The following is a 23,443-nucleotide window of genomic DNA, read 5'->3' as shown; positions in this document are numbered from 1 at the left end:
CCCCACTTCTGCTAGTCCTCCATAATTTGAAATCAAGCACAGCTACACCAGGATAATGCTCCCAATCTGTTTTCTTTTGATTGTGGATGGCTGTGCACTGTGTAATAATCAGATCTCCATGGAACATGCCATTTTGCTTTCATGGGAAATTAATTTGCTTTCTACTTTGGAATAATATTTAGTTGTGTTTCCCCATCTATGCCTTGCCTGTGAGTATAGACCAATAAAGGATTCAATAGAAAAGTTTTCAAAGATTTAATTCAAGTAAATCCTCTACATATTTGGCACACATCAAAAGCTTATATAAGACCTGCTAGTAAATTCGCATAATGACCAATGTTATATATCTCTAATCCTTAAGGATATGCATAGGACAGATATAGCGGATACCTCCGCAGGTATTGCTAGGCATCTCTAACTCTACATGTCTCAAACTAAACTCCTTACCCCATCTCCCTTCAACAAAACCTATACTCCCTAATCTACTGCTATTCATCCAGTTAACAAATATGGATATTGTGAATCATTATGCGATCCTTTCTTTCCCTTGTGCCAAGGGATATTTTGTCAAGACTTGTAACTGTTTACCAAATCCATTTCTCTTTCTTTCTGGACCTAGAAGTATACTACATTTTCCAGCCCCTTGCAGTAAGAGGTGGCCATGGTAGTAAGTACTAGTGAATGAAATATGTGTGGAAGTTTTATAAGCCATTTCCTGGCCAAGGGTTGTAAAATGATGATATGCCCCCTCCATACTCTCTTTCTCCCTCTGGGGACTATCATGAAGTTCTAACGGATAGTGGAACCAGAAGATGGAAGGAGCCCAGATTCCTGAATCATCAAACAGAGGAAAGCATCCAGCTGACAAAGAACATCTTCCTTGAGCAACTATGTATACAAGAAATAGACTTCTATATTGTTTGAACCATGATATATATTTGGGTCTATTTTCACTGCAGCTTGGTTTACCTAACCGATATTCCCAAGTTAGTCAATTCTGTCTTATAGATAGCTCACAGATTTTTCCCACCACCTTCAGTCCAGCTGCTCCTTCCTTTGTCTAGGTTCTCACTCTCCTTAGACTGAAGCTCTACAATAGCTCCTGAATTCGTTTCCTGTTCTGCCTTTGACCTTGCTTTTCTTCAAAGCATTATCTCAAACTGTGTCAATAATTACCTTTCCACAATATTAAATGGCAATAAATTCCAGGTTTGAAAACCATTCAATGATCCCCATCCTCTACATTAAAAATTCTATGCCCTTGGCCCATCAGTAAATATTCTTCATGATCTGTTTTCTGACTTCTCTTTCGGTCCCACCTCTTGGCTCACTGCTGCCCTGTAGCCTGTGATCCACTGTCACTGATCTGCTTCCAGTTCCAGGAAGATGTTCATGCTGCTGCTTCTCCCTAGAATGTCCTTCTTTCCTCTGCTTGATTCCTCAGTTTGGAGGGGCAGCTCATGGAATCTCTCACTGCTTCCACCTCCAAGGAGGAGGAGCATTGCTATTGTTATGCAGGTAACCAGCTGTCCCTTAGCAGGTATTTTTGAACTTCTCCAAACTGAAACTCAGTTCACATAAAATGATAAATGAGTAATGAAAGTTGTATCAAGGATTGCCAAGGGAATTTATAGGAGAGGGGTTTTAATCCACAACACACTGCAGACACTTAAGTAAGTCTTTTCAATGGCTTTGATTCTTCCCAAAATCTTTCTTCATGTATTCCAATAATTAGAGGCCTCCTCTCCTTCATCATCCCCAACCAGGCAACTCCAAAACTGGTTTTAATTTGATATATGGTGACCCTTTCTCATTGTTGCTGAAACTTAAGCAATCTGAGAATTATTCCTATCCCACAGTGAGCTTTAAAGATGTAAACAGAGACACGTTGTGTAGAGAATGGAACTTTGGCAGAAGCAATAAAAACAGACGATTACTGGGACAAACAGTCTTATTTTACTTCCTCAGAAGCATTAAGGGCAGCCCTATCAATCTTTCTTTCTCTCTTTTCTTCCAATGATACTTTTACCTATGCTTCTGCTTCTGTGTCTACAGTTTCTATTACTAGGATCTTGGTACTAGCAATAGCTAACATTTAACAAGCTCTTAGAGTGTGCCAGGTATTTTTCTAAGACATTCATATCTTATGATGTATATTTGTTGATTTTTGTCTTCCTTTAATCCTAATGTTTATATTTTGGGGAAAAGAGCCTATATGGTACATTAAATAATCTGAAAACTCTTCTACAACAATACAGTTAGAAATTCTGGATAAACTATGACAGATATTCTTTTAGAGCCATAGCTGAGTTTGTAAGAAAGTGAAGGAACACTTTGGCATCAAAAAATGGAGGAGAAATGACAACTAGGGTAGAGTAGTCCCTGCTTATCCACAGGGATACATTTCAAGACTCCCCAGTGGTACCTGAAACACAGATGGTAACAAACCCTATAAATACTATGTTTTTCCTATACATACCTACAATAAAGTTTAACTTAAAAATTAGGCACAGTAAGAGATTAACAATAACTAATAATTAGGTAATTATCAGTAAAGTATTATTGTATTATTAAGTAAAATAAGGGTTCTTGAACACAAGCACTGCGATACCAAGGCAGTTGATCTGATGACTGAGACAGCTAGTAAGTGACATATACAGAGTAGATACACTGGACAAAGGGATACACTGTCCCAGATGGGATGGAGTAGCATAGTGTGAGATTTCATCACTCTACTCAGTATGGCATGCAATTTAAAACTTATGAATTGTTTATTTCTAGAATTTTCCATTGAACATTTTCAAACTGCAGTTGACTGTGGATAACTAAAACTACAGAAACTGGAACCACAGATAAGGAGGACTACTGTATTAGTGGGCAGGTACTATACTATATAGTACATAGTATATAATTTTGAAGGATAATCTACATGGTCTCCCAGAATTCCCCATCAGGATTATGTCCTAGTCACCCACAGTTGTAAACTGCTCAATAATGTACCCTTTCTTGGCTTTCTTCCCTTTCATATTTTCCCTCTTCCCTACGGGAACATCCTGAGTTACTTCTCAATTAACCACTTGTACTCAAGTACTCAACTCAGAGTCTGGGGAAACCCAAGCTAAGACAGGCTTTTATTTGTCTATTCATTTTCAGAATATTAGGACACTGTGAACCTTAAATACACTCTAATTATAATCTCCATTATACTACCTAATTATAATAAAGGTGGCCCTCACGAAATTGCCAAATATCATAAAGATTTCTGTGAAGAAGTAACAACAACAACTGTAACAATAATTCAAGCACAAATGAATAACAAGAAAATGGAAATGCTGTTTAAGAATAAAATACAATTATGGTCTATACAGTGTTGGCTGGAAGTCAACTCCAAAGATTATCTGATGGATTTTGAAATATAGATTTTGATCTACACACTCTGATGATGAAGTATGGCAGGTATATTGCGATTATTTGAGAAAAGCCAACAGCACAAAAGTGAATAAACAAAACACATAAGTCTCCAGAGAAGTCAGATAATTTAGGGAAGAGAAATTTAAACAAATCTAATTAATATCTTCAGAGAGATTTGGGAAGAGGTATCCACACACAAAAAAAATTCACCTGCTATGAAAAGAAGCAACACATAAGAGCAGCCTACAAGTTTAAATATTATTGCCAAAAATATAGCATGCATGAAAAGATTGGAATAAATAATCAAAGAAATCTTTTGTAACAGAGGAGAAAGACAAGAACATAAAAATATGATAAAAAGGTAAGATTAAGAAGATTGATCCGTGCTAAATTCCTAGAAGTAAGACAGCAGTAATGAAGGGGATAAAATTATGTTTAAAAAGAGTATTTCCTGGAGCTGATGAAAAACTGGAAAGTTCAGATTGAAAGGACTTCACTCTAGTGTCTAGCAAGATAAATTAGACATATTCTTATGAAATTTCAGAATGTTGAAGATAAATAAAAGAACGTACATTGTTTTAGTGAGGAAAAACCATGTTACCTACAAAAGAATCACAATAAAATTGTTTCAGTTTTTAGGAGGCAATATGGAGCAATGTCTTCTGATTTCTAATGAAAAATATTTTTAGCACTTTTATTTTTAATTGTGGTAAATTACACATAACATAAAATTTAGCATCTTAACCATTTTCAAGTGTACAGTTCACTTTTGTTAGTTATAGTAACATTGTTGTGCACTCAATCTCCAGAACTCTTTTCATCTTGGAATATTGAAATGTTGAAGCCATTAAACAACAACTTCCCATTCCTCCCCGCTCTTCCCTCCCCAGTCCCTGAAAATCATTCTCCTTTCTGTCACTATGAATTTGACTACTTTGGTACCTCATGTAAGTGGAATCTTACAGTATTTGTCCTCTTATGTCTGCTTATTTCATTTACCATAATGTTCTTAAGGTTCATCCATACTGTAGCATGTGTCAGAATTCTCATCCTTTTTTAAGGGTGAATAATATTCCATGGCATGTATATATCACATTTTGTTTATTCATTCATCCATCCAAGGACACCTGGATTGCTTCTACCTTTTGGCTATTGTAAACAATTTAACTATGGATATGGGTGTACAAATATTTCTTTGAGACTCTGCTTTCAATTCTATTGAATATATATCCAGAAGTGAAGTTGCTGAATCATATGTTAGTTCCATTTTTAATTTTTGAGGAATTACTGTACCATTTTGCATAACAATTAAATCCATTTACATTCCCACCAACAGTGTGCAATTAAATCCATTTACATTCCCACCAACAGTGTGTAAAGGCTTTGACTTCTCTATATCCTCACCAACACTTGTTATTTTCTGTTTTGTGTTAGTAAACATCCTAATAGATATGATGTGATATGTCATTGTGGTTTTAATTTGCATTTCCCTAACGATTAGTGGTATTGAACATATTTTCATATTACTATTTGTGTATCTTTTTTGATGAAGTATCTATTCAAGTCCTTTCCTCATTTTTAATCAGGTTATTTTTGTTGTTGTTGTATTGTTAGGAGTTCTTTATATATTCTGGATATTACCTCCATACCAGATATATGAGCTGCAAATATTTTCACCCATTTTGTAGGTTGTCTTTTCTACTTTGTTGATTGTATCATTTGAAGCATAGAAGTTTTTAATTTTGATGTAATCCTGGATAATTATTTTGAACCTAGAATTCTAAACTCACTTAAAATAATCATTTTTGAATGATGGTTTCCAGCTGCATCCATGTCCCTACAAATGACACAAACTCATCCTTTTTTGTGGCTTCATAGTATTCCATGGTGTATATGTGCCACATTTTCTTAATCCAGTCTGTCGGAGGGGGGAGGGATTGCATTGGGAGTTATACCTGATGTAAATGACAAATTGATGGGTGCTGACGAGTTGATGGGTGCAGCACACCAACATGGCACAAGTATACATATGTAACAAACCTGCACGTTATGCACATGTACCCTAGAACTTAAAGTACAATAATAATAAAAAATAAATTAAAAAAAAATAATCATTTTTGAAGGCAAGAAAAGATAAGTTTAAATCTGCCAAGTTCAGATGATTTTTCATTATCCTGGAAATATTTAAGTTTATTGTGAAGTAACATGAAGTTGGGAAGAGGGGGTTTCAAGGACGCAGTGGAAAAACATAAGGTTATACCATAAAGAAACCCCCCGGATACAGGGTACAGCAGACCCAGCAAGTAGTAGTATGCTTAAAAAGCTGTATGATCCTAGCTACATGGTGATGAAGGTATATATTTTTTAATCTTAAGGAAAAAAAGGCTATGGGAAAAATTATGTACAAGAAAGTCATACCTCAAATATGAGCAAACTAAGGCATGATTTGGTTTTCTGCAATTGATATAGTATAAGTAAAGAGAACCAATTCAATTTTGGCAATTGGAGCAGTAGCACAGGATTTTAGTGCCAAAGAATTTGTGACATGTATGTCGAAGTTTTTCTCTGTTGTACAGTTATGCTCATTGAGTCACAGAGAAATAAGATTTACATTAATCATAACAGTATAGGTATGTTTATTGGCATTTGGTTGCCAGAATCATTTCCTAGTAAACTTAATTATAGTAATGGCATAGGTGACAGAGGGCTGGGAAATGGAGGAAGGTGGTGGAGACAAGAGTAGTGGAAGCTAAATTTCTTATCCTGCATAGTGAAAAGTCAATAGATACCATGTAAAGTACCTGGATCAGTAAGTAGAGACAAAGAGAGAGAGACTGAAAGTTACAAAATTATCTTCAATATACTCTGAGCCTAGAGGCTCAAATAGAATCTCGAACTGTTCCCATGAAGTCCATAGGGTCCACACAAAAATACCTTTATTTCCGTGGCTTCTGCTCATTTTCTTCTCTTCTAAGTCCCCTCAGTTTTTCCTGCCTACCTACCTTTCACCATATTTTCGGTTCCATTTTCAGGAATAAATAACTTCAGATTCTTTCAGTCCTATGTATCCCTGGAGAAGGGCTTTAACTTTTTTTCTTTAGAACAGAACATTTCTTTAGAATGACAAACACAGTTTTCTTTTGCTAATTTGACCTTATCTCATCTTCTGATTTCTGTGCATTACCTCCGTAAAGCCTCTTTACACCATGTTACCAAAGTCTCCATTCCATCCTGCACACAAAACAATAAGAAACACCACGTTGAGTGTTGACGCTATGCCCAGTGCTCTTCCAAATGTTTTACAGACATTATTGCCCTTAATCGTCACAGTAGCTTTATGAGGTAAAGGTGTTCACTTCAACTCAGAGTAGAGATAACTGGTTCAGCAAATGCTTCCAATTTTAAGGGTTATAGGCCTGGTGAGAGAGTTTTAGAAAGGGTTTTTGATTCAGACAAACTTGAATTTTTATACCAGTTTTGCTGCTTATTAACTTTGTGACCCTAAGCAACTTATAGGAGCTACCTGAGTTTCCTGTACTCCATGTGAAAAATGAGACAATACTTCTATATTTAACTTAAGCAACTATTGTGAGGTAAAGTCCTGTAAAACTCCTAGCATGATACTTGGCAAATGGCAGAATTTGCCAAGTCTCTTGTTAGAATTATCATCATCATCATCATGATCACAGATATCACTGCTAATTCAGCAGCAACTTTCTTTTTTCCTTTTTAACAGCTTTATTAAGATGTCATTCACATACCATACAATTAACCATTCAATGGTTTGGAGCATATTACATTATTAATAACGTTAAATTTTGGTAATATATACATATATAACATAAAATTTGATATTTAAACCATTTATGTGTCCAATTCAGTTGTATTAATTATATATACAGTGTTGTACAACCTTTACCACTATTTCCAAAACATGTTTATCACCTCAAATAAATTATGTAACCATTACACAATAACTTCCCATTCCCTCCTTTCTCCAGCCCCTGTTAACATTTAACCTACTTTCTGTCTATAAATTTGCACGTTCTAGGTACTTAATTCATACAAGTGGAATCATAGTGTTTGTTCTCTTGTATCTGGCTTATTTCACTTAATATTTTCCAAGTACAAAAGTACGGTTAGATAGGAGGAATAAGGTCTTGTGAATGGTAGCACAATGAGGTGACTATAGTTAACAATAATGTATTGTTTATTTCAAAATAATGAAAAGAGTGGAACTGGAATGTTCCTAACACAAAGAAATGATAAATACTGGAAGTGATGGATACTCCAGTTATCCTGATGTGCTCATTACACATTACATGCTTGTATCAAAAATCATATGTGCCCCATAATTACGTAAAACTATTATGTATCCATAATAACTTAAATAACTAAATAAATAAATTTAAAGTTTTCATAGGTTAAAAAAATGTTTTCAGGGTTCATCCATGTTGTAGCATGAATCAGAACTTCATTCACTTTTATGGTTGAATAATATTTCATTGTATGAATATACCACATCTTGTTTATTCATTTATCTGTTAACAGACACTTGGGTTGTTCCCACCTTTTGGCTATTATAAATAGTGTTGCTATGAACATGGGTGCACAAATATCTCTTTGAGACCCTACTTTCAATTCCTTTGGTATGTATCTAGGAGTGGAATTCCTAGGTCATATGATTAGCTTTTTGAGGAACTGCCAAACTGCTTTGCATAGTAGATGCAGCATTTTACATCTCCATCAGCAGTGGGTGAGGGTTTCAAATTTTTCACAACCCTTTCAACACTTGTTATTTTCCATTTTTTAAATTACAGCCATTCTCATAAGTGTGAAGTTCTTTAGCAGTAACTTTCTAATCCAGGATTTCTTATAAATGTAAGGTATGACTAAAACAGCAGACAATAAAGATAGAATCATACTTTTGGATATTGTATTTCATCCTTAGTTCTAAAGAGACAATCAGCAGGATTTTCCTTAATCTCTATACAAGTAAGATAATGTTCTTGTGTCTACAAGATTCTTGGGGAGAAATTTCATTGCCAAGAAATTGCCTTAATTTGTAAGGTTTCCAGTAGACTACATGTATTTGCAAGCAAACAATCACAGCAGACAATCAAACAAGCTTTATAGATAAGGTCCGGCATAGTAGCATAATAAGCAATTACATTTTTAAAAATTGACTTAAGACACTGAGTATAGATTTGTGAAATTGGCATAAAAATACATGATTCTTGTAGAGACAAGCTTATGATAACAGAGGCTAGAAGAATACCTGAAGCAATATCCAAAAGATCCACTACATATTTAACAGGGTTTCAAAATCTAGCACAAAAGTTCAAAGTATGTTTGTATGATAGCAGATGGAACATGAGCTTTTTCTTTTTTTATCTTTAGATTCTATTCTCTGTAACACAGAGGGTACATGCCACTCTGGATGGATATATTGGGTTTACTTCATATCAGGTCAATGTTTATCTGGCTTGTGGCAAAGGGAAAGTGGAAAAGAATGATTCAGGGTGTATTTGATCTGAAACAAAGAATAGTCACTAAAACCATAAAATTTGTGACTTTTTTTTTTTGTCTTGCCAATATGGCATTAACTGAAGCCACTCTTCTTTAGTGATTTTTTAGCAGCATTGACGAGATATCTGCTTCTGTGAAATTAGAGTTTTATTCTTTTAAAATATTTAGCTACTGTTAAACAGACATATATACACAAGCTAACACACACAGCTAATCTATCCAATGCTGTGTAAAGTTTTGTGAATGGACCTATTTAATGCAATAAACAGAAATGTTTATGTAGAGTGACCTAGGGTCTTATTTGGGACGTGATACAGATTAGTTTGTTGAAGCACTGACTTAGGATCTAAAGAAACCTGGCTTTACCATTTAGCTATGTGACTCTGAGCAAGACATTGAAATTCTTTGAGTTTCAGTCTTCGGCAATACAGAGATTATAACATCTACCTTATAATATGATTGTGAGAATTTTATGAGTCAGTATCTATAATGTGTAATGTGTAATATAAGGCTTAGCACTATGCCTCATAGATCCCCTAAGTGCTCAATAATAATAAAATAACTAACGTTCATTAACTCTTATCTTAATGGTTCAATAAACAGTACCTATTATCATAATTTTATATGTGTGGGAGATACTTGTCAAATATCTTGTTAGTAGATACACTCTAAGATACTATTTTACATAAGTATAAAACAATAATAAATATAACGATAAAATCCCGTAACATTAATCTTAGAGTAATAATTTACTACTATGGAGAAACCGAGGAGGAAGAAATATTTCACTCTGATGTGATGAGAGCCGCCCAGGGCTGGAATGAGTCAACTTTGGAATTCAAACATTCTCTGGAATGCTTTTAAGCATAGGCAATGACCAGTTGGTGGGAATGTTGTGGAAGATATTTAAACATAAATGACTGACGAGGCCAAGTTCTCTTCTAAGTCTGAGAGTAATACTTCTTTCTCGTTTCCACTAATTCCTTGATATCAATAATGGATTCCCCATCATTCATCAATAGGACAAAAGATTTGGAAAACTGTATCCCCAAACTTTCCTTTCGAAGAGCTGCAGAAAGAACTAGGCTCCAGTTTGTTCTACTTGGTGGAGACTTGATTCCCTTGGGCTCCTTGAATGTCACGTGTAACTTGATCTGTTTCCTTTCTATTGAAAATTGGTTGTGTTTACTTACTTTTCTAAGCTGGGGTTTCTCAACCCTTGACAGGTTGGTGAAATATAGTTCAGCTGCAAAGGAAATGAGGCAAAAATACACCCATACAATAATCATTCCTCTTCTTCTATCCTGGCTGAAATAAGCCAAGAGACAAACAGCAAAATATCAAGCTAAAAAGCTTTCAAGAAAAAGCAACCCTGGGGACTGTTATCCTTCCTCATTTTACCAGAGACAGAATGACTGATGTAATAATAATTAGAAGTTAGATTTAAAAATGTAGAGATGCATCAAAATATTAACACAAAGCAAATTAACTTTTAGGAGCTTTATGGTTTTAGAGGAAGGCATACTTTTCATTTTCATCATAAGCAAAAAATAATAAGTTATCTTTTTGGCTAACTTATTCCAGTCTTTCTTTTTAGGACCCTTATTAGAACAAATGTTTTTGGAACAACTTAGTTTCCGTCTATTTAATTCTTTCCTGGGCACTGTGTCCAAAGGATAAGATGTGTTCCTGATCCTCAGGGCCTTACTGTAGTCTAGCGCTTTCGAATCAAGACATTACAGGCATAGAATTTAGGTTTTAATCTTAATGTGCTGCATACTTTCTGTGTAACCTTGAAAAGTATCTTTAACTTCTCTGAGCTTCAGTTTTGTCATATTCATAATGAGGATAACAATATCTACTTGATAGTGCTGTTGTAAGGATTAAGGGGGACAATGTATGTAAAGATGACTATATATATAATCTAATGTGTGTGGCTTTCAGTACTTCTTAACTACTTAGTGGGGAAATTACTTCACCTTTTCTGCCTCAGTTTCCTTATATATAAAATAGTTATAATAATTGTACCAGTTGCACAAAGTTATTATAAATTAAATAATATGTGTGTAGTGCTTAAAACAGTGTCTCAAACATAGTGTATGTTCAGTAAGGGCTGGCTGTTATTATTATTGTTATTGTTATTATAATTATCCTTACCACCACTATTGGAATTTCTGAGAAATAGGTTGTTCAGAATGATCAAAAGTAGGGTTTGAACTTGTTCTTGAAAAATGTGGAAAAAAGAAGGTGGTAGAAGAAAAGTGAGTAAAAATCCATAGATACATGGGCATAGATGTTCTCGGGAACAGACTGATTAGAGAAGTCAGGATATCTTGGTGGGAAGCAATGTCAAGTCATTAATTTCGGGCTTAATTCTGAAGGGCTCAGTAAGTCAGGCAGAGGAATTCAAACTTAATTGTTGTAGAGTGATTTTTTTCTTGCTTTATTTTGCTTTTTAAAATTCAAGACCCCTTTTTACCACCATACTCTGAGTTATTTTGTTGAAGGAACACTAGGCATTCCATTCCAGAGTGGTCCAATACTTCTGAATCTTCAAAAGGGTTTGTGGGCATTCAAAACTGCCCTAGCCCTAGAAGACTATCCAAGGCTCATTGAATCCAAGAATTAGAAACTTACTCAAACTGACTCAAGCAAATATGGTGTTTTCTGAAAGGACACAGCATGCCTCTCACCAACTCTTCAAGGATGGGAGACCAAGAGGAGCTGAGTCCTATGGAAACTGGAACCTGAAAAACATGGACCAGACCACTCCATTTATCTCTTCTGGGGCCCCAGGATTTGTATCTGTTTTTCCTGTGGACAGCTACTCCATTTTCCTGCTTCTGTCTATAGAATGGCTTTCTCTACAAATTCATGCTTCATGGCTGTACTTGAACACCAGCTTGAATGTGATTATGACTTAGTTACCAAGATGCTGACTCTAGTTATGATTTTACATGTCCTTTCTGTTCATGTGCCTACCATCCCTAATTGGATCAGCACTCAGAGTCTCAATTCCCATGCTCAACAGAGAATTTGGCTGGTTGGCCCAGCCTGGGTCAGGTATCCATCTGTGGTCTGATCATCTGTGAACAGGGATTTGAGTTATATGTCATATTAAGTTGAGGATTAAGAAGTAAGGCAATGATTAACAAAACAAGACATTATTTTGTTTATACAACTGGGTTGGGGCTGAGGCAGGCATGAGCTATGAGAAACTTGGATAGAAACTCTGTCTTATTCTTATGGTCTTCCAGTGTTTGGTACATAGTAGACACCCAAACAAATTCTATTAGTCTGAGTTCTCCAGAGAAACAGAACCAATCAGATATAGGTAGGTAGATAGATAGATAGATAGATAGATAGATAGATAAGAGGAGATTTATTATGGCAATTGGCTCATGTGATTATGGAGGACAAGAAGTCTCACAATCTGCTGTTTTAAAGTTGGAGAACAAGGAAAACTAGGTAATTCATTTGTGACCAAAGGCCTGAAAAGCAAGGGAGCTGATGGTGTAACCCAGTCTAAGGTCAAAGGTCTGAGAACCAGTCAGGAGAAGACGGACATTGTAGCTTAAGGAGAGAGAAAGAGAATTTGCGCTTCTTCTGCCTTTTTGTTTTATTTGGGTCCTTAATGGATTAAGTAATGCCCACCCATATTAGTGAGAGCAGATTTTATTTACTCATTCTACTGATTCAAATGCTAATCTCTTTCAGAAACACAGACACACCCAGAAATAATGTTTCACCAGCTATCTGGGTGTCCATTAGCTCAGTCAAGTTGACACATTAAAATTAACCATCACACAAATGTTTATTGTATTTAATTGATACTTGAAAGGAAATATATGTGTGTGTGTGTATATATATATGTTCTTCATCTCCTTACTTTTACTTATAGTATAGGTACACATCCCAGCCTCTGCATTGGTGTTACACTCAAAGCTAATGTCACATAAATTGCTTGAGCAATCAAGAAAGCCCAAGCCAAGTCTACAAGTGCTTTACAATTGATTTCTTCAAGGAAGTGGTCCATATAGTTTGGAAGTTTCAACTTTCAAATTCTCTGTGGAGTACAGTCCTAAAAGTATATCCACAGCCAAAATATTCTGTACAGTTGCCTTAAAACTAGGAACAGTCTGGTTTGCTTCATTTCTTAATTCTATATAGTTGCCTATTTTTCTTTAATAATTCATTCTTCAAATTTATAAGGCAAAATGATTACTTTTACTGGATTATTCCTAAATTAAAGCATCTATATAAACTTTTAAATGATTTTTTGTGATACTCTTGTTTTTTCTCAATTCTATATTGCTTGCTATTCTTATTTTCTTAATTATATGACTAAGATGGTATTACACTTACATAATTAAACATATTTTTGAAGACTTATAAAGGAGGTATGAAAATTTCAAAGGTCTTTATTAAATTCATATGAAGCAGGAAAAAATGAGCCATGATCCTCAGAACCCAGTGAGTTTCATGTATTCTAAATTTAATTCACATTCTATGACTTTATCACTTTTTACTCATTTAAAAGTATCCTATTTGTAGACTTAATAACCTTATTAAGATCTGAAAAACATTTTTTATACTTTAACCCCACTACTGAAATACTCTTTTTTCCTATACAAGTTGGCACCATCTCAATCTTAAAAGGAAAAATTCATCTCTAAAGCAATTTGCAGTGACAAATTTGAACACTTTGAGTCTTATACCACCAATGTTTTAAACTTTTTATTTCACTGAAATTGCATCCTGAATCATGTAAGGTCCAAAATTACTAAGTAGCAAAACAATAAAGTGTAATTTTGCTAATACACATTTTGTATCATTAGGGCCTCATGGTATTATACCTATATGGAAACCCCCAATTCACTGTTTTTCTTTACTTTTGGCCTGACTATCATTCTCTACCCTCAATCCTGATGATCTTTTGTGAGCAATTTGGTTGAAAGTCTACACTTGTATGTGCTTTGCCCATTGAACATACTAATAGGAGCTTTCTGGAATGAACCAAATGCACTATCTTATGGCAAGTTTGTAACTTCTTTCCTCTCTTCATAGCTCTATGGAGATAAAGCAACTATGATTTTGAGTGACCTTATGTGCCAGCAGTTACCATCTGTTGTGGACTGAAATTACCATCTAAGTTCTTGCTATCTGAGGATCTGCAGGGTGCCCCTTGATCTGTCAACCAAACACAAGCAGTTAACACAAATAGCACACAATTTTAAAAGTAGACAGGATAGTAGAATCAGACTCTATTTGCCCATTCTTTTACCACTTTATAAAACTAAGCTGTTCCCGTCTACTGCCCTCAGACAGAGAACTTTTTAAAATTCTAGCAAACCTGATCCTAGGAACTTGCCAGGAAAGTCTTATTCTTGTTAACCAATACTAATAATGAAGTGCATCTGAAACCAAGCTTCTTATGTGCAATAGGAATCTACATTTTCAGATTGAGTTCTTTCATTCTTTAAAATTAATTTTTTTATAATAATTATATATCTATTGTGAAAAATTTAAAAATACACAAAAGAATAAGAAACGAAGTAGCAATTACTTAATGCTGATACCTACAGATATCTAGTATTAACCTTTTACCATATTTTCTTTCAACCTAGACGTTTTACTTTACACATCATTTTTAAATAACATCATATTATAAATATATTCATTTAAAGGAATATTTTAAAGTATTATTTTAATGAATTCATATTACCTCATTACCTGAATATACTGTAATTATATTAGTATGCTATAATTTATTTATTCATTCATCTAATATTGGACATTGTACATTTAGGTTTCCAATTATTCAGAATGATAAATAGCCCTGCCAATATATTCATTGGTCTCTCTAATTATTTCCTTAGGATAGGTATCTGTGTTCATCTTTTAAGTTCTTAATAGTCTCTCAAATTGCTTTTCATGAAAACTGTAATACTCCCACCTATATGCTAATTTTATAGGTGGAAATTTATATCTTACTATTCCACTTCCTTTTAATTAAAATCTAGCTAGTATAGAGACAATTCTGGATCCAAATCAAGAAGAAAAGAGTAGAAGATACAGTGACTTTGACTCTAATCTTGGTCCAGCCATGCAGAAAAGACATTGCTCATCACTTCTACTGCAGTCTTCCTTCATCTGAGGTTCACCTGGTGGCCAAAGAGCTGCAAAGAGAAACATCTCTGTAAAAAGACTTCTTAGAGTGTAATAAAACCACAATTAACATATTTATTGGTACCTTTAGTTTATTAAGCCCCTTCACATCAATTGTCATAGTAGATTCTCCGAATAACTTTCTAAGGATGGTGTTTTTGTGGAGATGCTTGGGTTACTATTCTCCCAAGTTGCTGGGGCCCTTCATTATCTCCAGCTTCTCTGACCATGTAAGTATTCTAGGCTGGCAAGTGATAGATTAAGGCTTGAAACCTAACTCCAAATATTATGCTCCTTCTGTTATTCTGTTATACCACAATCCCTATTACAAAGGCAGGTGTACTAAGAAGCGAAAATAACTTAAGCTTCAGGGACACCAATTGCATTGGTCCCTTCCAAGTTACCATGCCTAATTTTGTGTTTGTAATTTTGTAACCTTTTTCTTAAAGAGAGCCCCCAGAGTGTATAGGCTTCAGAGTCCCACAAAACCCAGATCCACTGCTGCTCCACAGATAGCAGGACACTAAAAGCTTAAAAATAGCTGTTGGGGTTCTGGGATAGGTGATGGTTAAAAATTTCAAGGTACTGTGAAACAGGTAATGTCATGTCTACCAAGAGGCCTCCACACACATTACTCTCAGTACCTTCCCTCTCTCAGATAACAGATAATCTTTTTCTTCAGAAAAATCCTGGGTCATTGTCTTCCCCAAGGATACTACTTAGCTGATGAATCCAAAGCACCGAATCAGAACCCAGGGACTTTAAGGGCAAAGTGGGCAGAGAGAAGGCAGAGCCCAAGTTGAGGACCTGAAAGAGAAGGCACAATTGAAACCTGAGCTGACATAAAATAAAATGGATCTTAGTGTTTAGTATTTTGAAAGGCACAATATACACGGTGAGGACCCCTTATCTCAAATTATGAATAAATTAGACATTGCATTAAACACTTTAAACCCAACATGATGGGTTACTTATCTTGCCTTGTGTGACTTGGCTTATTTTCATCTCTGATTGCACTGCCATCTGTGGTCAGATCCATCAGACAGGGGTTCAAAAACATCTTTTTGTACCATGAGCCCCTTTGACATATGATGAAGTCTATAAACCCCTTTCTCAGAATAATGTTTTTAAATGTGTAAAATAAATTATTTAGGATTGCAAAGGAAACCAATTATATTGAATTATCAAAATAATTATGAAATGACTTTGTGATATAGTGAGATGGTGTTTATTTATTAATGTGTTAAAAATCCAGATCCAATAGTGGATCTGTAATCTGTCATAATTTCAGTGTAATGATGAGTATAAACACTGAGATGTCTGCAACAGTTGTAATGTGATATGAAAATATCTGTGACTTCTGTTGATGATGAAGTCACAGATACAGCTAGTATAGTTTTTTGCTGGCCTTCATGTTTAAAGGAAATACTAAACTTTATTTAAATGTTTGTGAAAATCAAGATGTAACTTCCTCTCATTTATGTTCACAAAACCCTTGAATTTTATCCACAGATCCTTGCTGGTCAGTACAGATGTGATCTCAAATTTCTAGTTGCTTGGTGCAGGTAATAAAAGCTCCTGTTAATGGGCTGAGTTGGGTCCCCCCAAAGTTTATATGTTGAAATTCTAACCCCCAGTACCACAGAATGTGACTGTATTTGGAGACAGGACCTTTAAAGAGGTAATTAAGGTAAAATGAGGCCACATGGGTGGGTCCTGACCCAGTATGTCTGGTGTCCTTATGAGACAAGGAAATGTGGACACAGGCATACACAAAGGGAAGACCATCCGAAGATACTGGAAGAAGATGGCCGTCTATATGCCAAGGAGAGAGTCTTTAGAAGAAACCAACCCTGCTAACACCTTGATCTCAGATTTCTAGCCTCCAGAATTGTAAAAATAATAAATTTCTATTTAAGCCACCCAGACTGTGGTACTTCGTTATGGTAGCCCTAGCAAACTAATATAGACCTGAGCCAGTCCTCCAAGAGTAGAGGAACTACACTGAGGTGTCTGCCTTCTAGTCGATTATAAATGAAAAGTTTAAGAGCATGGTTCTGAGTTAAAAGCAAAGATTCAAACCCAGTGTGGAATCCCCATTTTCATTTTTACTATCACTGTGATGGTAGCTTTGTTATCAACCTTCTACAAGTCCCAATTTCCTCATGTATACAGGGAGAATGCTAATAGAACCTGCCTCAAAGAATTTTTGTGAGGATTAAATGAAATAATCTACTTAATGCACTTGGAATGAAGTCTGGAAAATAGTAAGTCCTTAATAAGATGTTGATAACAATGAAGAAGATGAAAAAATCGCTCTCCTTCCTCTCTTCTCCAAAACTCCATCTTAGCAAAGGAGAAATGTGGAGAGCTCTTTTGTGGCATTCTGGTATGGTAGAGGGAGTGGGTAAGTATAAGACTTTTTCTCAGAGCCTGCTTTTATTAATATCTATTCTATTTCTTATCAACAGAACTTCCACTAATCATAAATGATAACATCAAATTACTTTCTTTCCTTATTTAATTCATTCAACATATATTCAGTATGTAATTTCTCTGTGCCAGTCACTTTGCTAGATGATGGGCATATATAACAACTACCTGTTGGCTGTGTAGTGGACAAGGTGGATGTGATCCTTGTCTTTGCAAGATTCATGACTGTGAAAGATATTAAGAGCATCTCATATAAATAGTCCTTTAAAATATTTAGAAGATTTATCCAGGAGAAGGGATGACAAGGGAAACACCCACCCATTACCTGCACCACAGAAGCCCTCCTCCCACGTTCCCTTCCAGTTGCACCCTTCCCCTCACCTATCAAAGATTAGTTTTACCTATTTGGAAAATTTATGTAGGTAGAGCCATACAGTATGTCCTCTTGCCTCTGACTTCTTTCACTCAAACTTATGTTAGTGAGATATATCCATGCTGCTGTGTGTAGTTTTAATTTGCTCACTTTCAAAGCCATATAGTATTCTATTGTGTGAATGTATTACAAAATATTTATCCACTACACTGATAATGGACATTAGAATTGTTTCAAGTTGGGGATATTAAGTCTAGTGTGACTACAAGCATACTTTTTTAAAGTTAATTTTTAAATTGTGGTAAATTATACATAACAAAATTTATCATTTTAACCATTTTAAGTGTACAATTCAGCAACGTTAAGCACCCTCACAATGTTGTACAACCATCACAGCTATTCATTTCCAGAAATTTTTCATCAACCCAAACAGAAAGTCTGTAACCCTTAAAAAATAACTCTGCATTTCCTCCTCATCCCAGCCCCGGGTAACCTCTATTATGCTTTCTGTCTCTATGAATTTGACTACTCTATATACCTTATATAAGTGGAATCATACAATATTTGTCCTTTTGTGACTGGCTTATTTCATTTGGGATATTTACAAGATTCATCAGTGTTGTCACATGCATCAGAACCTCATTTCTACTATAAGCATCCTCTTATACATCTTTTGGTGAACACATGTATCAATTTCTGTTGGGACACAGGAATGGGATTGCTGTGTCATATATCTCACAATATTTTCCCAAGGCTAGTGCAATCTGCTTTACTTCTCTTTAGACTTACCTCTTCATCATACCCTCTCTCCCTTGGCTTTTGTTCTTTGCTTTTGGTCTACAACCATCTCAATACTCCTCCTATATGAAAATTTTTTCTATAGCTGTCTCCTTTTCAACCTACTGGATCATTTCCTTTTTTTTCTTCTTCTTCTAACATATATACAGTTAAAAAACAATAAAATGATCATCATATGCTCAACTCAAGAAATGGAATGTTAGCAGTATCATAGAATCCCTTACATATACCTCCCTAGTCACATCCTCCTCCTCCTCTTCCTCAGAGAGATAGCTACTATCCTGAATTTTGTCCTAATCATTTATTTGTTTTTCTTTATAGTTTGGAAATTACATATCCCCAAGCAATCTATTGTTTACTTTGGTCTGTTTTTGAATTAGAAAAGGGAGTTGGAGTATTTATAGTTTTATACTTGTCAGTCATTAGCTAAGGAATGCCCCTAAGGGACGTCAATTCACAGGCCCTTTCTGATCTCCATGGGAACAGGCAAAAGAAGGGTTCTGGAAGCCCTCAGACCAACAGAAATGCCGGTGCTGGCTGTTTGGAGGAAAAGCACATTGGGGGCTGGTATGTATGAAAATGGTAAAGGACAAAAGAAATGTAGGTTCTGCTTTATCTGTTGACCATGATAGCTTCCTAAGTGAGGTTTCCTGCCTTAGTTTCTCCCCCATACAATCCATTTTCCACTCACAATTACTTCCTCATTCAAATACTCAACAAATATTTATTGAATACTTATGACCTGGAAGGCATGGTCCTTGTCTTACAGATCTTATAGTTTAGCAGAGCAGACAGATTCTGGGTAAGTAATTACAGCTGGGATGCACGGAATGCGTAGAAAGTAGGATCAGGGTATTATGGGAGCATATGTCTAGAGAAAGGCTACCCAGAATAGTGATATTTCAATGGAGTCGTGAACAAGTTGTTTCATCAAAAGACCAAAGAAAGGAGGCAGGAGTGAGGTATGAGAGTGGAGGAAGCACATTCTAGGTAGAGGGTACCTTTTGTGCCAAATTTCAGAGTCGAAAATGAGCACTCTAAAGAACAGAAAGCACCAAACTCAATGCCATAATTGTCTGGAGGAACATTCTCAAAAAATTATGCCACCAATAAAACTTACTATGACGTGGTCTGCGGCTAGAATGAGGTTTGAGAAACAGTTGGGAAGTTAGAGCCTTCAGGGATCTGAATTAGGAGAAGTGAACAGAGGCATCAACTTGAGCAATATTTAAAAAATTGTTCTTTTTTTCATTGAATTAGAAGAGGCATGATCTATAGAACTAGCATTCTGTAATGAAATGATTTTATATGTAATCTATATGTTTGGCCAGTATCTGAAATGTGGCCTGTCTGAAAGGAAGAAAGATCAAATACCAAATTAATTATTTAGGCCTCTGGTCACTAGTCTAATCACTTCTAATCATTTTTTGTTTTGAAACCACAACTTCTTCCTCTTTTAGAGTCATCATTATCTGTCACTGAATGCATTTGGATTTTTTTTTTTTTTTTTTTGAGACGGAGTCTTGCTCTGTCGCCCAGGCTGGAATGCAGTGGCCGGATCTCAGCTCACTGCAAGCTCCGCCTCCCGGGTTCACGCCATTCTCCTGCCTCAGCCTCCCAAGTAGCTGGGACTACAGGCGCCTGCCACCTCGTCCGGCTAGTTTTTTTGTATTTTTTAGTAGAGACGGGGTTTCACCATGTTAGCCAGGATGGTCTCGATCTCCTGACCTCGTGATCCACCCGACTCGGCCTCCCAAAGTGCTGGGATTACAGGCTTGAGCCACCGCGCCCAGCCGCATTTGGATTTCAACATGAATTTTGGATTTCATATATTTTATGTGCCGTATGAGGTATTGAAGCTTATTAAATTTTAATACACTAAATTTCATGTCAAAGTAAATAGTGTTGCTTTGATTTCAAATGCGCATTTGTATGTTATCTCAGTAGCACCTCAAATTTCCTCACTCCCTTACCCATCACTTGATCAGCCTGGATGATCTCCTCCTGCAGGTCAACTCCATTATGCATTTTCTCACCTTCTCAAGATTTACAAGTATTTTTTGAGAAATCCATGTAACCTTGATGATTTATTACACTTACATTTTTTATGTGATCTCAAGTGAACATTATTTTACTCTTTCGTTTTGACTCCCTTAATCCATTTCTTGCCCACATTCTCCCAATTCTACTTTTTTGCTTTCCTCAAGTTACCCTCACTACTTTTCCACCACATATCTCAGCCCTGTCTGACACAAAAATATCTTTTCTGGAGGGGTGGAAGTCAGCTGCGGGTCTGTGACAGCGGCGATCAGCAGTGGTGGACCGTGAGCGAAAGCTCAGCTTGAGCCGGAACAAACACGGACCAGAAGAGTGTGCAGTTGCAAGATTTAATAGAGTGAAAATAGAGCTCCCATATGACAGGAGGGGACCCAAAGGGTGTTGCCACTGCTGGCTCAAATGCCTGGGTTTATATCCTGATCATTGTCCCTCCCCTTTGCTCTCAGGTGATAGATAATTGACTATTTCTTTATCTCCTGCTTTTAGCCTAATTGGTATTTTAGTGAGTTCTCTTTACTACCTGATTGGTCAGGTGTAAGCTGAGTTACAAGCCCTGTAAAGTTGGGTGTGGTCACCTTCCCCAGCTAGGCTTAGGAATTCTTAGTTGGCCTAAGGAAATCCAGCTAGTCCTGTCTCTCACTGTGAGAATAGTCTATACTTACCTTCTCTGTGTCTACTTCCAAGTCTCTTTTCAACCCACATCAGACTTGTATCCCTCAAATCTGTTCCCACTCACTGTACTGTTTCCTGTCAATATGCCACTTCAGCACTTGCTGCCTCTGTAGCCTAACATCCCACTCACTCTTCAAGCCATTTCACTGTTATGCTGAAATACCATCGTGGTTCTTAACCTTGGCTACACACTGGAACTACTTGGGAAGCTTTTAAAAGTCCCAATCCCCAATCCCCAGACAAGTTAAAACAGAAACTTTGGGAGTGGGACCCAGGCATTAGCAGTTTCTGTATCTCTCTAGGTTATTACAATGTGCAGCCAGGGTTAAGAACCCCCAAACTAAGGTCTTAGCTTTGGCATCTATGTCCTTTTCTAAAGCTTCTGACAGGGAGGCAGTGTAATGTTGGAATCAGACAAATCTGAGTTTGAATTCTGTTCACACCACTTACTATTTATGTGACTTTCAGAAAGTTATTTAATATCTATGCATCGAATGTTTCTCATGTGCTAATCTAGGATAGCAATATGTAACTCAATTAATGTAAATATTAAATGAATTAGCTTATGTAAAATACTCAGCACATAGTAGGCCCTTGGGATATGTGTTTTCTATCGCTCTCTGACTGCTGTTTCCTTTCTCCCACAGATGCTAAGTGTTCCTGCTTCATTCTCCCACAAAAATGATGCTATTCCCTTCCTCCCTCTTTTCTCTGCCTATGTCTGTATTTTCTCCCTTAGCTTTAATTTTCAGTCCTAGTCAAATGATCCCCCTGTCTAATTATCTAGATCAACTTTCCTCTTGTGCTGTGTGCTCATTTTCCAAGTCTTTGTCAGACATCTGGTGTACGTCTGTAGCACCCAGGGTTCTTATTTTGCAAACCACAGAAACTGACTCTTAAGCAGAAAAGCAAACTATTGAAAATACAATGGCTATCTTCCAGTATCCCTGGGAAAGGTAGAGAACAAGGTTCAGGTTGAAAAGCAGGCAAAACTATAGGGAGGTTACATAACGGGACTTTGGTCAAAGTCACTCAGCAGAACCAGTTCTGGGAAGACAACACAGCTACCACCACTGAGACTGCAGTGGAAACTGCAGGTTCTAATGGACATTGAATCCTGATGCTGCCATTGTCTTTAAAATAATTCTCCCTTGGTTTTTCATTTTTGCATCAGTAACTCCAGATTCAAATCTTCGTTGTGAAGATTTGTCTATTTGACCAAAGCTAGGTCTCTCAACTGTACTCTAGTAGCAAGAAGGCAGGAAAGCAAGTAGTTGGCCTTTCTTACTTCTATAGTGGGATGTGGGAAGTGGGCTCTACCTTCCAACAAAACGTATACAATGGGGAAATTATTCAGTGTGGGATCAGTGCTCAAAAATGCCAAATGTACAAATGTCCACTACAATATGCTACCAATATCTCAAGCTATGTGACCCAACCAATCTAAGTTCCAACCCCCTCTACCCACTCAAACTGAACTTGCCAGTTGGTTTCATTACTCAGTAAATACCACAACTTTCTGATAGTTCTTGAGTAATTTCCATACTCTGTAGGTTTGCTTTCTTTTTCCTTAGGCTAGATTCTACTCATTCAACCTTCTGTATCTATAAACCTCCACACCAAATGCACAGGATAGAAGTATTCTCATCCTTCAATATTTATCTCAAAAGTCACCTCCTCCATATACCTTCCCTGATCCTTTAATCAGGATGACTTTCTCTTTCCTTTGTGCTTCCACAGCACTGCATTTTACCCTTTTTGAGTAGCTTATATGGGGTGGTTCTTTACTATAGTTTTAATTCTTAAATCAGGGACACATTCTATTTATCTTTGCCACCTTATCATCTCAACCGAATGCCTTGCACTTGTGACTCAAAATAGGATTTGTTAGTTGAATTGCTTCATGCTAAATTCTTTCCTACCATAGATAATTACACATATCACCAAATAGAAGATACCATTAAATATAAGATGCATTGTTGTTTTGTGTACTACTAACAA

Source organism: Macaca mulatta, chromosome X, assembly GCF_049350105.2.
Source record: "Macaca mulatta isolate MMU2019108-1 chromosome X, T2T-MMU8v2.0, whole genome shotgun sequence".
NCBI lineage: Eukaryota > Metazoa > Chordata > Mammalia > Primates > Cercopithecidae > Macaca > Macaca mulatta.
The sequence above is the reverse complement of the archived record's forward strand: the minus strand, read 5'-3'. Positions refer to the sequence as shown.